This window comes from Salminus brasiliensis, chromosome 12 (assembly GCF_030463535.1).
Source record: "Salminus brasiliensis chromosome 12, fSalBra1.hap2, whole genome shotgun sequence".
NCBI lineage: Eukaryota > Metazoa > Chordata > Actinopteri > Characiformes > Bryconidae > Salminus > Salminus brasiliensis.
The window spans coordinates 38,250,702-38,264,764 of record NC_132889.1 but is presented as its reverse complement, the minus strand read 5'-3'; positions in this window follow the sequence as shown (position 1 = coordinate 38,264,764).

Here is a 14,063-nt window from a genome sequence, read left to right as displayed (position 1 = left end):
CATTTTTCCTACTTCATCACCTTCATCACCTTTGAGAACTGACTGTTCTTCACTCACTGCCTAATATAGATCCACCCCCTGACAGACAGGAGCCACTGGACTCAGGTCATCAGTGTTCTTCACTTCAGCTGGTTTTAATGTTATGGCTGATTGATGTATGTTGACATTTTAAACCTCCTCTTGTGTTGTGGGTCAACTTGACCTGTTTTAAGGATTAAAAGGACAGGGGAAATATTGTAAGTACTTTTTGTAGCACAAAACCTGCAAACTACCTGCTGGGGTTTATTAGTGTACTACATATGTAAATGGATATATGTATATTTTGATTTAATATTTTGTTTGGGTTAATGTTTACATCATGCCCCAATGCTGATAGTATGCACATGCTGTTTAGGTCAATTAAAAAGTACATCATTAACTGTACAGTGTAAAAAATTATATTTCACTAAATATTGATTAAATTAATATTAATTAAGTTGAAGACAATGTTATTGGGAGAAAATATTCTACTTTTGGATGGTTAAACGTGCTCCAGGTAAATTTCACCTGGGAACTTCAATACTGTTTGTTACAGTTGAACAGCAGAGTTAATAAAGGCAGTACCAAACAAATAATCTAATAAAATAAAACAATTTTGAATAGAATTAAACAGGCACCATTGTTACCAATTTCAGGCAATGCAAACTGCACATTTCTAGCAGGACTAAAGTTTTGGGCTTAAAGCTGTAATATTTACTAATGGATTCAGCATGATAGAATAATAATATTAATATTAATATTAATATTAATATTAATATTATTTTTATTATTATTATTATTATTATTATTATTATTATTGTTATTATTATATTATTATTATTATAAATGGCCATGAAAACATACTAACTCCAGTCAGTCTGCATGTATGTAATGTTTATTTCTAGACATTTTAACTGGTCATGTATATAGTGACATTATCATTACTTATTAAATTAAACATACTAAATATGTTTGACATGTTTGTTCAAACTGATTTTTTGTTAAATATGACTTAAAACACGAATAAACTATTAAACTGAAAGAGACTAACAGTTCTTTGGGTGAGTTCATAGAAAGATCACTTTCAGTTCCCTAGAAATGCTTCTTGTAAATGACACATGTGACTGTGAATGAACGTTTTACACTTTGACTTTATGTGTGTAACAGTTCCGAGAATTATCACTGAATTCTTTTAAAACCTTCATTTTATGTAAAGACTTTAAAAGCCCTCTCATCTCTCATTTCACAAAGAGTTCTTTTGGGAACCAAAAGCAGTAGTTCTATGGAATCAATCAAAGAACCATTTTTATTAAAACAAGGTCTGTTCTCGTTTTAACAAATATATTTACCAAATTAATAATATAATATCACTACATACATCACATCTGACCAGTCTAAATGTTTAGAAATATACAAAAGGAATGTTAGATTAGACTAACTAGATTTAATCTTGATTAGCCAGACTGTGAGACTCACTTGTCAGACACACTGTGCTCACTGCACGTTCACCAGATTAAAAAAAGCAACATGGCTCCACTCTGCGGTTACTACCTCTTCACTTACTTTTGGTGACACTGCATAAACAGTGCTAGTCTGGGAGATACAGAGGTGATACAGTGTAAGTGCTACAGGTCGGAGAAAGTGAAGCACAACATATAGCTCAACAAGTATATTAATACAGCAACTGGAATAATAACAAAACACCAATAGCTTTATGATAATAATAATAATAAGTGGGGAAATTCCCAGTGCAACAGCAGAAAGGGATAGCAAGACACTCAGTTACAAAAAAATTTGATAAATAATAAATAATAAATTCATTGTGTCTTCTGGAATAAAGGGTATTAAAAACAGTGTATCCTGCTCTTGTTGGAGTAACTGTCTCGTGGAGCATTGCTTAAAGATTGCATTCAGTGACAAGAGCGATAGTGAGATCAGAGTGTTGGATGATGATGATGATCACCACCCCACCTCATCATCCCCAACTCCCCAACTCATCCCATCTAATAGTACTGGATGGAGCTCCACCACCATCATTCCAGAGAACAATTTTTTTCCACTGCTCCACAGCTCCTCAATGCCTGGGGGGGCTTTATACCCCTCTAGCCCACGTCTGGCATTATTAGGCAGCATGGTGCCAATAGGTTCATGTTTACTATCTGTTCCAGAGAGTCCTATTCTATTGGCAGTATTTCTGCTCTACAGGGAATATACAAGCTGTGTGTGGGTGTGCTTTTGCACACCTGTGTCAGCAATGGGTGAAACTTAAAATAGCTGAATGAATTCATTAGAAGGGGTGTCCACAAACATTTGGACATTGTTTTTGATGTCTACTTTTTGCTTTTGTAGTTTACCTAAATAATACGTTTTTTTCTATTTATAAATAATTATTTAATATAATGAACCACATTCAAAGGCCGGTTCCACATCAACAAAGACCTGGATGCCATTTGAGTGGCTTGAGAGAAGTGTGTGTATGTGTGTGATTTGGGTGACTATTGACGTCCACTGTTTGTTACCGACTTTAGCCTTGTAGCTCCAGTGGTCACCTAACTAAGCAAGATTTGTACACCAAACACATCTTAGCTGATCGACCAGCTAAAGTCTTATATTCAGCTACTGGTATGTGAACACACTCAGGCTCATGCAGTATAAAGGTTAAAGAACCCATCTTCCTATAAAGAAAACAAGGCCCAGGCTCAGACTGGCACCATAGAGCGAACTCAAAAGACCTGCAATAAGGAATATAGCCAAGTAAGGTCACTGCAGGTCACTGTATTCAAACACAGTGCTGTTCAGTGGACAGCATCCACCAGCAAACTGCACACAGTTCCAGTACAGTAGTTTGCACACTGCAGTTTCTGTCATGCAAACCGTGCTACAGTCGAAAGGGGATGCGACTCACTCATTAGTAAAACTGTGAAACTCGCTAACCTACTTAACTGAAGTGTTACTTCCCGTTTACTTCAGTGTAGAGAGGCTATATTTACACAACACTAGATAGATAACATCGTCATCCGAAAATGCTTAATCAAGTAGAACATAATTGTATGCACTCACTAAGCACTTTATTAGGAACACTACATGGAACCTGATGTGGCCTTTTGGCCTTTCCTTCAGCTCCAACCAGGCTGACCATCCTCTGTTGACCCTCTCTCCTCTTCTGCTCAGTGTGATTTATTTTTTACACCCTTCTCTCTAGAGACGGTTGAAGATCACCCGTTTTAGAAATACTCAAACTGGTACAATCACACCTCTCTCAAAATCACTGAGATCACATATGTGCCATATGTTTTCATTGAGTCTGATGGAATAACTGGTCTACCAGCATGACCAGCCCGGCCTGGTCATCATGGTCATGCCTGGTCAACTACCTTGGTCATAATGGTTGACTAGACCAGCTAAACCATTAAACCTAGTAAAAACAATCCCCTATGCTGGTCAAGATCCCCAACCAGACTCCCTGTAGATACTGAGTAATACACCTTAGTGTGTACTAAGCCTTTCTGTGTTAAGGGGTTGAGGTCACCAGGCAGTCGTCAGGCAAGCGTTTCATTATTATTTATTGGAAACTTTCTTTTTTCAGTATTAATGTAATAACCCTGGTTATTATATATCAGTCAGTGTGTTTGTTAGTTTGAGTAAATGCTCTCATTGCTACGGCTATTGAGCACTTTCATTAGCCCAGCATGAAACTGTACATTTACATTGACACCCTTCGAGTCCAGTGGTTCTTCTCTCTGGTTCACAAGAACCTTCATGTTTTCATAAACGGCTTCGTCTTCCTCTTTCTCCGGATGAGTGATCTTCTTCCTCTTATCACCTACAGCGTAAAGCATTGAGATCAGCTTACATCACTGCTTAAAAATAAACAGTACCCCTGAGAGACAATGAGTAGAAGGCTTCCAGTGGACGGGTCGTACGCTCGCTTGCCTGCTGATTGTTTGTTAGCTCTCTTATTACTTGAAAAATTTCTTGTTTGTTTACCTCAAGGAACATGGCGACCGCAGAGGGACTTGCTCTCCGAACGCTTATACAGTAGCTTGCCCAGCTGGACTCAGCATTTCTCATCCTGACTTCATCTCTGACCGCTACCTAATCATGTTTAATTTAGCCTTAAACCAGGATATCCGCCTGTCGCCTCGCTATATGAGCAAACTTACCATAACACCCTCTACAGCTCGTGTATTTAATAATAACCTTCCACATTTAACCATCTCCCGCCCATCTCCTCCTATAGATCTTGAGCATGGAACAGATGATCTGCTGTCTGTGCTCCGCTCTAATCTTGACAATGTTGTGCCAATTAAGATCAAACAAAATAGGGAGAAAAAGCTAGCGCCATGTTAGCTAGCTAATGGCCATACGCAAACTCTAAAATAGATATTATATATATTATTAAATAGATATTAAATAGATATATATTGATATATATTGTGTGTAAAATGTGCAATGGAATGTCATATTTAGGCTAGTTAAGCTGTTGCGGAATTATTAGTTAATTTATACGAAAAACATCAATGCAAAAGCAATGCAGTGGCGCTAGGCTGCATTTCTCGGCTGCTACGTCATAGAAGGCTGTTCCAGAGGGAAGGACCCTATACAGCCTAGAAATGCAGCCTACGTTCAGGGTAATTTGGAGGACACTACTGATGTGTTCTTCCTGGCCCTTGGTTATCCGCAGTGACTTACATACTCTGCGCACTTTCAACAGCTGGAAAACGAAGCCTTCAGAGCCTTTCACAGTCGTTTTCATGGTGCCAATAGGTTCATGTTTACTATCCGCTCCAGAGAGTCCTATTCTATTGGCAGTACTTCTCTACAGGGACTAGACAAGCTGTATGTGTGCATTTGCACATTTGTGTCTGCAATGGGTGCAACTTAAACTAGCTAAATGCCTTCATTAGAAATGGTGTCCACAAACATTTGGAGGTATGAACTGTATATAGGACCAAAAAGGCCTTCACTATTGTTCACTGAGTGCACTGAGCCAAGGGGTGAACACATGGGGTACCAAGTGCCAGCTTGGCTGTCATCCTCCTGTCTCCCACCACCTGCACTGGATCTGCACTTATCTATCACTCTTCATGAGCTTATTCAGTCTCTTCTTATCTGCTGTCGAGATGCTACTGCCCCAGCAGACCACTCCATAAAAGATGGCAGATGCGACCACTGTGTGGAAGAAAGCTCCCTGCACTCCAAAGGACCTCAGTCTCCTCAGTAGGTGGAGTCTGCTCTGGCCTTTCTTGTAAAGCGCAGCAGTGTTAACTGACCAGTCCAGTATGTTGTTTAGATGAACACCCAGGTATTTTAGCCACTAAACCATCATCATTTACAATGGAAATACAACACAAACAGCACTCACAATCCATATGATACATGGTCACAAGCATCTGCCTCATGATGCAAATGATGACTATCACTAGTACAAGTCCTGCTGCTGCTCCAGAACCAATGAAGAGATCCAGGGATTCTGTTGGAGAATTTCCAATCAGGACTTTCACATTTCAAAATGTACAATTTACTGAGTGAACAAATTAACAAACCACAGCCAGTGTGCTGTACCTTTCACAGTGACGGCCAATAGTTCAGAGTTGGAGGATCTAAAAGAGCGTGAAGACACAGTTACTTAAAAAAAACACAGCTGTAGTTTCCCTGGTGGACATAATCAGCCTGAGGGAAGGAGAAGGTGGTTGAGTGGTCAACAGCTGACTGAGTTCTGGTGATATTGGATCCACTGAACTCCAGGTGGAAGGAACCTCTTGGATACTGTGGTTCAGCAGAGCAGATGATGGAGAAGCTGTTGTCTCTGGTTGCCTCTGATGCTGGAGGCCACCAGTAGAACCATCCACGAAGAGCTCTGAAGAAGATGTTGGGCTGCAGCAAGTTCACTGGAAAGAGCAGGAGGAAGGTGAAAACATCAGCCTACTACAAAATCCAGAATACAGAATTAGTCTTACCCACAACGGAGAACTCAACAGAGCTGCTCTGTGGAGTGGGTAGAGCCACTGGAAAAGAAAATACCATATGAAAACTACATTCCCATGCCATGACACTGCCTCCACCATGTTTAACAGATGATGTGATATGCTTTAAAACATTAGCTGTTATTTTCCTTCCCCATATTCTTATCATCCTATCATTCCTGGGATGATTAGGATTAAGCCTGGTCATAAACTAAAAATTCTTTCCTTTCAATACTAAAAATAATATGTATTCCATGACTAAGCGTAATCTCTTTCTGAGATATCAACATACAGGCCTTAGTAACACTCTTGTCACTGAATGCAATCAAATCCTCAGAGCAATGCTCCTCCAAAATCTATTAGAAAGTCTTCCCTGGACAGTAGACGGTCTCTCTCTTTACTGTTTCCGAGGAAATGGTCACCCAGCCCAACCTGCTGGAAGATTGCCCGCTGAGGTCCCCTCAACCTGCGTCAGACCAGCTGCCACCTACCAGTCCAACGATCAGGCTGCCCCCACCACCCATACCAGACCAGCGGCACACCCCCTTACCACTGCTACCTGTTTAATGACCATGTTAAAACCTAAATGGACTCGTAAGTATCTGCACTATTAATATCACCACTATTAACTATCTGCTGTATCTGGTTTGGTCATTTTTATCAATAATTAATAAATAGTTCTGATCAGAGGAGGACGGGTCGGGTCCCCCTTGTGAGTCTTGGTTCCTCCCAAGGTTTCTTCCTCCAGCTCTGAGGGAGGTTCTCTTTGCCACTGTCGCCGTTGGTTTGCTCACTGGGGGTCTTTGATCCTTCATGTCTTACGTTATTTCCTTTTTGTCTCTTTACTAATTACTAATTATGCAAAGCTGCTTTGTGACGACGACAGCTGTAAAAAGCTGTACAAATAAATCTGACTTGACTTGACGGTGCAAAAAAAAGTAGTAATTTTCCATGTACAGGTTCAAAACACTACATTGTAATTGTAATTGTATCACTCCTACAAGTACAGACTAGTGCTGTGTTGAGATGTCGTCCTATTCCACAGATGAAACACACTCAACAAAATCAGAAAATCATCAACAGCCTGACAGTGTTATATATATATATATATATATATATATATATATATATATATATACATATAGAACACCACCTCTGCATCATTCATATATTTATATATAATAAAGCCGTCTCACCCACAGCGATGTCCGTGGAGTTACTCCTGGCTTATGTGACGGTTCCTCTAATCGAGTAGTCACAGCTGTACTCTTCGCGATCAGAAGCATCCACAGCCGACAGCATAAACGTAGCAGCAGATTCAGCCTTTCTGATTTGTACTAATCTCCCATTTTCATACAAACGGAAATCTACATAGGTGCACGTTGTATCGGGCAAGGCACATCTGAGCTCAATGAACTCTCCAGGTGAGACAGCAGAGTTTGGCGAGATCGGGGTGAGACAGGGACTCACCAGTCCCACAAGAGAATATGCCTTTAAAGTCACTGTACCTGAACACACCACACACTGCAGTTACGAGATCCAGATACTTTTTGGGAGCACTCTGTGATGTTTTGCTCATTTCCAGAACAGCCAACATCACTGAGAAGTGCTGGGCCACTTCCCTGACCAATGTGGACGGTATGAAGGGTGTTGACCACTCTGCCACATCCAATCTGTCTGCACACCACCTCTGCATCATTCATGTCCCAGTTATCACCACACACTGTTCCCCATTGACCATCATGATAGACCTCCAGTTTACCACAACAGCGACTCTTTCCATACACCAATCTGATCTCATCACTACCTGTGATTAATCATAGAGACACATATTTTATTGAGTATTGTAGACAAACAAACAGACAGATAGATAGATAGACAGATAGATAGATAGTTAGGCACCTGGGTCAGCACGTCTCCAAAACATGAGTAAGGTCTTGTGGTGGATTACTGGTATGCAGTGGTCAGTACCTACCAAAAGTGCTCCAAGGAAAAGGATAAGCGGTGAACCAGCGACAGGGTCATGGGCGCACAAGGCTCACTGATGTTCATGGAAGTCCCACCTCACAACTTACAGGACTTACAGATACCACCTTCAGTGGAGTCCATGCTTCGACAGTTCTAAGCTTTTGGCAGCACCAAAAGCTGGTGGTTTTAATGTTTTGGCTGATTTGTTTATAAAATGTCCATCATGGGAAGGCACTCCAAGTTTAGTAAGAAATGAACACAGTATGGTAACACACATCAAGCCCACTGACATTAAATGAAGAGTGCAGGCACTTACCAGCCAACAGTGAAGCATTAATAACACCAGCTATATTGAGAAAAAATAAATAACATGCATGTGTTAAGTTATGAGCTGGTAAATTATTGTTATATTATTGTGATTTTTAAATATCGGTTATCATAACTGTATGTAGTTTTTTTTTTCAGGACTAGCTCATTTTTTAAATAGTTTTAGATGGACCAAGATAGTCTTCCTAAACCATCTGTAGTGTTCAGACAATAAGATTAATAAATGGAATTTTTGTGAATGATACTTGAAAAACCTTCAAAATTTAAAGAAGGTTTACTGTCTTTAAAACGTTTACCCAACCAGAAACCAAAAAAATCTTTTTAAAAGTATGTACCATAGCATCATCTGCCATCAGCCATGACATTAAAACCACCTGCCTAATATTGTGTAAGTCCCCTGACCTGTCAAGACATGGACTCCTAATTTGGTTTTTGTCAAAGTGGCTCAGATTCTTGCTTCAGACGCCTGCCCATTTGTCCTCTTGCCTAATATATCCAGACCTTGACCAGGAGCCACTGGAAGCAGATCATCAGAGTTCTTCATTTCACCTGTCAGTGGTTTTGTTGTTATGGCTGATCGGTGACATTATGAAAATAAATGAATATGCTGAATGTTCCTGTTTAAAAAAAGATGTCAGTAGTAAAAAATGTTAAATGTTAAATTTACCAACTATTAAAGTGATTCCAGGTCTCAGCATCCTGCTCCACAGCTAGTCTTCCAAATTGACTTTAGCAATAAATTTGCCCCTCTGCCCTCAAACAGCTACACATCAGAATATCACTGATGTGCTGATGGCTGTGCTGTACAGAGGTCATAGAGGTGGAGTTTCGGCTCCTTTTTCTACCTTTTCCTGTTTCGTAAAATAAAACCCACAGCTTTATCTGTACCCTACTGCTTCTGTAAATGTCTCTACACTGCCGCCATTCAAAATTACAGAAGCATGTTCTGCAAAAACTACGACAAACTATGAGTGAAAGCAAGTCCACAAGCCATGTACACACTTTTCAATATGAAATATAGATATTATAATGGGGTAAGTGATCCATCCAGCATCTAGTTTATCTAATCAGTCCTTCAGTAAAGTAAATCAGGTGAACTGCTGGTGGAACTGAACACATCCATACAGTGTCTGGAGTTCACGAAGAAGATCAGCACCCAAACCTGTGCTCCACCAACCTACACCTCAATAACTTTACTGACCAACAGCACATTTCTGACCACATTCTGGGTTTATTCTAATGTTATATAGAGTTAATTACAGGTAGACACTCTCACTAAACACTGACTATATGTTTATTTGGGTTTATTCTAATGTTATATAGAGTTAATTACAGGTAGACACTCACTGAACACTGACTTTCTGTTTATTTGGGTTTATTCTAATGTTATATAGAGTTAATTACAGGTAGACACTCTCACTGACCACTGACTTTATGTTTATTTGGGTTTATTCTAATGTTATATAGAGTTAATTACAGGTAGACATTCTCACTGATCGCTGACTTTCTGTTTATTTGGGTTTATTCTAATGTTATATAGAGTTATTTACAGGTAGACACTCTCACTGACCCCTGACTTTATGTTTATTTGGGTTTATTCTAATGTTATATAGAGTTAATTACAGGTAGACATTCTCACTGACCACTGACTTTCTGTTTATTTGGGTTTATTCTAATGTTATATAGAGTTAATTACAGGTAGACACTCTCACTGACCCCTGACTTTACGTTTATTTGGGTTTATTCTAATGTTATATAGAGTTAATTACAGGTATACACTCTCACTGACCACTGACTTTATGTTTATTTGGGTTTATTTGAATGTTATATAGGGTTAATTACAGGTAGACACTCTCACTTTATCGCTCTAGATAAAAAAAGACTATTAGTACTGTTAGAGGTACAGTAAACAGCAAATGCTCATATATTACTCTTTCTGTTGTCTATTTCAGTAAAGAGGTGCCGTGGTTAACAGACAGCTGTTCTACTTTCCTAATGAGCTAATAAAAACAACACTGCTTACAAAACCCAAAGCATATTTATAACTTAAATAAAACCACTCGACCACATTCTCACAACTTCATCTCATGTGCGGAAGCTTTTTCACTTCTGCTTCAAATGTGTAGAATTAGACTCAGGTGCAGAGGATCAGAACATGGTTCAGAGGATTCTGGAGGAGTCTGTCTTATTGAAACCTCAGACTGTGAAAAGAACACTGTGAAATGTACAGTAACTTACTGGCAGCTATTAGCTAGTAAGTTGATGTAGTAAATTTCACAGTATGCATACTGTACATTTAAACATTTTTATTACAGTAATGATGACAGCACTGTAATGGCTATCACATTTTTATCACAGCAAATATAAAACTGCTGAACACAAATGATAAAATATATTTACTGTAGAATTCACCTGCTGTTGAATTTTGACCGGGATGCTTTGCAGATCTACAGTAACATGCTGTATTCAGGCTCTACAGTACAAATGTGATCATTATTCTGTAGTAATGCTGTGAAAATAGGCCGGTCTGAAAAATTGAGGCCTTCAGAAAGAGGGGTGGAGATGCAGAAGAGACTGGGAAGGGGATTAAAAAGATCCCAGAACAGTTCATCTGTTGTTCCACTGTCCGCTAAATTATTTACAAGTGGGACAGCTGATAAAAGTCAGGCCATCCTAGCAAGTTGTAGCAACAAATGTAGGATTCAGAGAACCTCACGTAGCTCTGAACATCAGCATCGACCCTCAGAAAGAGACCAATCAGACAAACAGGCGTTCTCTGGTAAATATGGTCTCTCATTATTGTCTGTGATCTGACTGCTTCCACCAGAGGGAGGCATAGTGCTTCCAGCACAACCTGTACTGCCTCTGTTTCAGGATGGCTCTGTATTTGGACTGTTTCTGCTGCTTGGCTACTTGCTTCTATTCTGTTGGCTGCTGGTTCTCATTTCCAGCTGGTAAAACTTAAATCCTCAGGGTTTTATCCAGGGCTGTTGCCCTTTCAGTGTAGGTATTAGTTAGAGAAAAAGGGATAGACACTTTGAGTTCTGTGGTCCACCTGATTAAATGCTGGCCTCTCTGAGATTCAGGTGTATCCAGGCTGGGATGTTCTTGAGTTTAACAGAGGAGGTAGTTTGGTCCAGAATGTTGAAGATGGAGAAAGCAAACTCAGTTGCTATATATATATATATATATATAACAATTCTTTCAGGTACTGGATATATATATATATAGCTTGTTTTATTGTTTTACGTATATATATATATATATATATATATATATATATATATATATATATATGTGGTTGGTGTGGCACAACAGATAACACCACTACCTGCCACTGAGCTATTACACCATGTGGGAGACTGGGGTTCGATTCCCGGTCTGGGTGACTGTGCTGCACTACACCAATAAGAGTCCCTGGGCAAGACTCCTAACACTACATTGGCCCTCCTCTGTAATAAGAGTAACCCTGTAAGTCGCTCTGGATAAGAGCGTCAGCTAAATGTCATAAATGTAAATGTAAATTATTCATATGTGTGTGTGTGTATAGATAGATAGATAGATAAATAGCTATATATATATATATATATATATATATATATATATATATGAATCATGCAGTTTGTCCTGATTGTAATTTCGTATTTGACTGCTTGTCAATTTTATTTATGTAAAAATGTTTTGTTCTAATAATAATGTTTTGTTTGTAATAATAATAATAATAATAATAATAATAATAAGAAGAAGAAGTAGAAAAAGAAGTTTACATTTTGAAAATGATATATTTATTTTATTTATTTATTTTTGTTTATTAGTTTAGAAGTTCCCTTAAGTGAATAATCAGAGCAAGAGAGAGTTTAATGTTTCTTTTGTTTATTGTTTCTGAACGTGACGTCTCTGGAGTATGCTGCGAGTCTGTAGCTGCGGACCTCCACTGAATTCCTCTGTAAAAATGAGGAAAATGAGCTCCAGAGCGAGGTAACCCAGGTCAGTCAAGGGCGGGGTGATGTCTGGATGATCTGCGTGTGATTAAAACATACCTTTATTTCATAATTATTCATTTGTTCGTGTTTAGCTATTTCTGTTAGCTACGGCAACTTTACCTCAGGGAAAAGGGCGGGAACTCTGAGGCGGTTTTGTGGGACGGTGAGGATCTGTAAATGAGAATTTGACAAAAATCATCTGTTTTTATTGTTTTAGTTTTGTATTTCTATTTTATTTTGTTATTTTAAAATGTTGTCTTACAATTTACTTAAATATATAAACAATATATGCACACATTTGTTCAGTATTGTCATCTATCCATCACATTATTCATTCCTTATTCTTTATAACTGCACTGCCTTGGTTCAAATGCATTATATATATATATATATATGTGTGTGTGTGTGTGTATATATATGTGTGTGTGTGTGTGTGTGTGTGTATTTTTCCCTGTTTATTGTTATTTTTGTAATTGTTGTATTATATTAGCTACTGTTCTGTATTGTGTAATTGCTGTAATTCAGTCTATCTATCTATCTATTTATCTAATGTACCCCGGTTATCTGGTTAACAGTTGTCACAGTTAAAGCTCATGTCATTTAGCATGAATTCATTGTTAATATAATTTAGTGTAATTTAGTGTAATTTAGTGCTGCACATTACTCAACATCCAGGAGGTAAATGTGCCAGTGTTGGGCAACTGTCTAGCTGTATGTAGTCTTAGTATTTAACTATAGTCATTTTGTCTTTCACAGAAATATGAAATTAGTAGTTGAGTTGAGATGAAATGAAATAAGTCTTAGACCACTTTTCCCCTTTTCCCAAAAGGCTAGCAGAATGAAATGTATAGGGTTCTGAGCATGTTTATTTACCGTCAGAATATTTTATATAAACGTCCTGGAGTGTCAAATATTGTCATAACAAAATGTTATTTCTTGAGTTTGAGCCCTGCCTTTATTTAACTTTTGAGGATGGACCTGTCTTTTTTCTGACTCCTGCCTTACCTGAGGATGGAAAAAGAGTTTTCAGCTTTGATTTCTTTTGGTCTAAAAACTACTTTTTTACATTTTAGACAGTCTTATTTTACAGACAGTGCAGTTGTTTGGGTATATTAGAGATGAGTTATAAGATTTAAGATATATCTTTTTTGGAGGGGGGTAAGAACTACTGTAAACTACAATATATATCTATTATAAACTGATGAGTCATAATATAAAAACAAGTGAAGTAAATAATATTGATTAACATAATCAACAAAGTGGTTCACAGTTCTGAGTGTTTAACATTGTAAAATTGAGAGCTGCTAAGATATCTCAGAATAAATTCTACCTAAGTAGATAAACATGTTGTTTTAGTTAATTTTGCTTGGTCTGATTGCTGTTATCATCCAGTTTCCAGGAATTCTGACATTAGGCATTGTAGATTTTTTGGGACATATCACAAGATCACAATTAATTAATAAATGAATCAAATGTACCGTAAAAATGAAATAATATTATTTTTTTTATTTGCATATTGCCCAATCCTATTCTTAGGATGAGGGAGTGAATTCATGTTTGAACATGATTGTGTTTTTTGTTCAAATTGATCAGTTTAGTCTGTATTGCTGTTTTAAGTTAAAATGGTTCTGACTTTACAGCTTCTTATTGGTCAGGATCTATTTATAATACTGAGTAGAAATCCTTAGTTCCTCTTAATGTCATTCAGCTCCTAGAAGTATAATTGAGAAGCTTGATTATGGGTGATCTGGGCGATGGAGGAGCAAATGACTAGTGAAAACAATTCAGAATCATCCGCAGC